Here is a 5,392-nt window from a genome sequence, read left to right on the forward strand (position 1 = left end):
GCGCTCCGAACCACTTATTCGAAACAAATGATTCGTAAAGATTCAAAGCTTCATGAAACAGTGTTTTGAAATTGCCCTTCACTAGATATTGTGCAATAAAGTCACTATTTTGTTATTTTTGGCACACAAAAAATATTCTTGTCGCTTTATAATATTAAGGTTGAACAACTATTGTCACATGAACTGTTTTAAAATGTTTTTAGTAGCTTTCTGGGCATTGAAAAAGGGAGTGTTCTTGCGGTCTATGCAGGCCTCACTGAGCCATCGGATTTGATCAAAAATATCTTAATTTGTGTTCCGAAGATCAATGAAGGTCTTACGGGTGTGGAACGACATGAGGGCGAGTAACAAATGACATAATTTTTATTTTCGGGTGTTACGTCCCCCTTTTGTTTAGGGGTGACGGGAGAGTAAGAAATAAAAATTAATGAAAACGTATCCTTTCGAAAAACAGGGCCAAAAACGAGAGAGAGTTGGTTCTGTCGGCACTCCCAGAACTCACACAAACACAGATTAACTCTTCAAGGTTTTATTCAAAGTAAAAGTCTGTTATAACAATTAAGAATAAGGCAAAACAATAGAGAGAACTCAAAGTAGTAATGATAAATAATGAGAAGACGCTTCTAGCTTCAGGAGGGGGTTAAAGCCAAAATAACAAACAAAAGGAGTAAGCTACCTGGAAGTAAGGGAGTTTAAATAACCTATCAAACAAAAACATCAAATAAACAACAAATCTCTTACCTGACTACCTTACTAACCGAAAACAGGGGTTAGTAAAAACAAAAGGCACCCACCTCCCTACTGCATCTACAGGCAGTGATAATGGGGAAATTACACACTTAGCACTACAGCATATACATACAGTATTTTATAGCTAGTTTACAAAATAAAACAGTACGCTTTGAAATCATAATTGTAGTGCATTGCGTTGTAAACATTTTATGTAAACATTCTTCACTAACAGTTATTTGTAATAGGCTCTGTCATTGTAAAAAAAATAAAATAAAATAAAATAAAAAAATCAAAGTAGTTTTAATGTACAGTGGCATGAAAAAGTATGTGAACCCCTTGCAGAATCTGTGGAAATGAGAATTATTTTAATTTTAAAATAATACAATTTTATTTTACAAGAGACATGAGTCTCTTGTTTGTCCTGAGCAGTTAAACTGAGCTCTGTTCTTCAGAAAAATCCTCCAGCTCCTGCAGATTCATCAGTTTTCAAGCATTTTTGCATATTTGAACCCTTTCCAGCAGTGACTGAATGATTTTGAGATCTGTGTTTTCATACTGAGGAAACCTGAGGGACTCAAACTCAACTATTAAAGGTGCCCTCGAATGAAAAATTGAATTTATCTTGGCATAGTCAAATAACAAGAGTTCAGTACATGGAAATGACATACAGTGAGTCTCATACTCCATTGTTTCCTCCTTCTTATATAAATCTCATTTGTTTAAAAGACCTCCGAAGAACAGGCGAATCTCAACATAACACCGACTGTTACGTAACAGTCGGGGTGTACGCCCCCAATATTTGCATATGCCAGCCCATGTTCCCAACATTATGAAAGGCATTAGACAAGGGCAGGCAGTAACGTCTGGATTTGCACAGCTGAATCAACAGACTAGGTAAGCAAGCAAGAACAACAGCGAAAAATGGTAGATGGAGCAATAATAACTGACATGATCCATGATATTTTTAGTGATATTTGTAAATTGTCTTTCTAAATGTTTCGTTAGCATGTTGCTAATGTACTGTTAAATGTGGTTAAAGTTACCATCGTTTCTTACTGTATTCACGGAGACAAGAGAGCCGTCGCTATTTTCATTTTTAAACACTTGCAGTCTGTATAATGCATAAACAACTTAATTCTTTATAAATCTCTCCAACAGTGTAGCATTAGCCGTTAGCCACGGAGCACAGCCTCAAATTCATTTAGAATCAAATGTAAACAATATAATAGTATACAATACTCACACAATCCAACGCATGCATGCCGCATGCATGACGAACACTTTGTAAAGATCCATTTGAGCGTTATATTAGCTGTGTAAACTTTGTTTATGCACTGTTCAAGGCAAGCGCGAGCTCCGTGGGCGTGGAGCACGAGAATTAAAGGGCCAGTAGCCCTGAATCGGCTCATTTATAATGATGCCCTAAAATAGGCAGTTAAAAAAATGAATTAAAAAAAATCTAAGGGGTCTTTTGAGCTGAAACTTCACAGACACATTCAGGGGACACCTTAGACTTATATTACATCTTTTTAAAAAAAGTTCTAGGGCACCTTTAAAAAAAGGTTCAAACATTCACTGATGCTCCAGAAGGAAACACGATGCATTAAGAGTCAGGGTGTGAAAACTTTTGAACAGGAGGAAGATGTCACAATTTTTCTTATTTTGTTTAAATATCATTGTTTTTCATTTAGTACTGCCCTTCAGAAGCAACAGAAGATACTTGCATGTTTCCCGGCAGAAAAATTAAGTACAATTTACCTTGATATTTGAATTCAAAAGTTTTCATCTCTCGGCTCTTAATGCATCGTGTTTCCTTCTGGAGCATCAGTGAATGTTTGAACCTTTTTTAATAGTTGAGTTTGAGTCCCTCGATTCTCCTCAGTGAGAAAAGATGAATCTCAAAATCATACATCCACTGCTAGAAAAGGGTTCAAATATGCAAAAATGCTTGAAATCTGAAGAATCTGCAGGACCTGGAGGAATTTTCTGAAGAACAGAGCTCAGTTTAACTGCTCAGAACAAACAAGAGACTCATGAACAACCATCACAAAACATAACAGTCGTGGATCATCAGGTAACCACACACAGTATTGAGAACCAGTGGTTCACATACTTATGAATGGGGTTATTTTAATAAATTCAGCTATTGTTTTGTCTTGTGAACTAAATGCAAACATCTTGTATGTAAAATATCTTACTCAGGACAGTACTAAACAAAAAATAACATGCATTTTTTATTATCCCTCTTATTTTATTAAAATAATTCTCATTTTCACAGATTCTGCAAGGGGTTCACATACTTTTTCATGCCACTGTAGCTACTTTTTGATAGTAACTTGCAGTGTAGCTTACTACTTTTTCAGAAGGGTAGCTTGACTGTAGTTTAACTACTTTAATTTACAGTATGAGTAGCTTGTAGCTTGTCAAACTAGTTTCAGTAGCTTCCCCAACACTGTTAGTTGTCTTGTTTATGAACTCGTCTCCTCACCTCACGGAACGCGGGAACATCTAAATAACTGTTTTTATAGTGTTTTAACATTTATGACGTAGATAAAATCCACCTTTACCTTTCTCCTTTGTGCCTTTATGAAATTCATTTCATTTAAAGCATAAGTTTAAAACATTCTTTCTGATCGTCAACCGACAACCGTACAGCACAATGTTAGCCATTGGGGGGGGGCGCTGTGATAATGAAGAAACACTTCTCAATGACTCTGACCAATGGAAGAAGAGATAAGTTGTACGCCATAGAAACTGAGATCGTAGAAAAATAAGATTCCGTTCAGAGCACGTAACCTGTTATACTAAAACCGAATTCATTTAAATGAACAATATATGTGGGTCTCCTTCAACACTCAAAAAAATGAACTTTCACTGTTGTTAGTTTCACTCAAACCACCCTTGTTCACATTACTTAAAAAAGTCATATAACTACATGAATGTAATTTAACTGCGTTGTTTCTACTAAAATTGAGTATTGTCAGCTTTACTTAGTAAGTTTTTGTTCAGTCAACTTAACATTGCTGTGTGAAACGCACACATTATTGTTGACATAACTAACTGTGCGCTGGATCCGTAGTTCCCAGCATGCTTTGCAAGGGATTGCATTAGGAGAGTAAATTTAGGGATTAAAGTGTTATTTTATGTGTTTTTCAGTAAAGGGAAAGATGTTGTTAGTTTATGTTAGTGTTTAATGTTCAGTTATGTTCGACATTTAGAGTAGTTTCTGTAATGTTTTTGCATTCTGTGGTTACCATCATGCAGAAGAGTGTCGCCTGTGTTTAGGCTGTGCGCACTCATATACACATGTTTATAGGATGAAATTCCTGCTCTCAATTCAATTGAGTTTGTTCAATTAGTTATTTTTTTTTGAATGCATTTTGGGGTGAGGGGCTGCATTCTGATATGTTGTATCCTTTTTATTTAAATGATTATTCAAAAAAAAAAAAAAAAAAAATGTGTTCACCTTATGTAATCAACATAACATTATTAAGTAAACTGCACATATAAATATTATGTAACAGTGACATTCAAATGATTTGTATTTACTCAAAGAAATTTTGTCAGCCTTACTTAAATTTCTTTTGTTCATTCAACTAAATAGTGTTTTGTAAAAATTACTCAATATTGTTGCGTGGAACCACTTGACACTTATTTTTTAAGTAAATCCAACAATTCATTTTTTTGAGTGAAGTATGCGTGTTGAAACCATTAAAACACTCGGTGTAGAGTTAGACATATGCGGCACAAGCCAACTCTTTGATTGTTTTGGAACACTGTTCTGCAAATTTCATTCAAATAACAATTCAGTGTGTTCACATGCCGTGCTTTTGCCTCTTCAGGTCCCGGAAAATGATCTGAAATAAACTTCAAGAGTTCAGAGTTAGTGGGCAATGTTTCGTTTGAACCATTACTGTAGTGTTTGTTAAAGTTTTGTTCTTCACTTTGACTTTGTGACTTGGCATGGGAATATCTGTCCACCCCTGTGAATTGTGCTATGCCAGAATTTAATGCTAGAAAATAAAGTAAAAACTGTATATATACATGAGCTCTAAACTTGTGAATGTTGGGGAGTGTTTGACAGATGGATTTCTACTGCAGGTTGGTAGCTTGATTTTATTTTTCAGTGACTGTGGAAGCATGTGAGGACAAAGATAATCAAACGGCAACATAATCTTTAAGTAATCTTGTACAAAGGAAAACAAAATAGCATGCATTATCTTCACCACCTCCCTACCTATCCAAATCCAAGAGGAAAAAGATGGCAGTCACAGAAATCCTACAGCACCATGGACAGTACCTACAGACGGCACTCCATGATCCTTCAGGCGTTTTCACTTTTTGTCACATGCCTGACATGTTTTATACTGTTTGAGTGAGTGCTGAAGAATGGCTCCTACTCTGAATAATGTTCATTACATTCAGCCTCAAAACATTGAATGGGTGATATCATGAAAAATCTAATCTTCCTTGACCTTTTTCCAATGAAGAAGAAAGATATAGGCTATGCTTTCATTTTTAAACACCAGAAAAACACACTATTACTAGAGATTCTATGTATGTTACATAACCAACCATGAGGCATTTTTATAAATTTATATTAATATTTTGTAATCACAAACTATAGTAACTTGGACACATGCAATGGAGACAATAATTG

Source organism: Megalobrama amblycephala, linkage group LG13 (genome assembly GCF_018812025.1).
Source record: "Megalobrama amblycephala isolate DHTTF-2021 linkage group LG13, ASM1881202v1, whole genome shotgun sequence".
Taxonomy (NCBI): Eukaryota; Metazoa; Chordata; class Actinopteri; order Cypriniformes; family Xenocyprididae; genus Megalobrama; species Megalobrama amblycephala.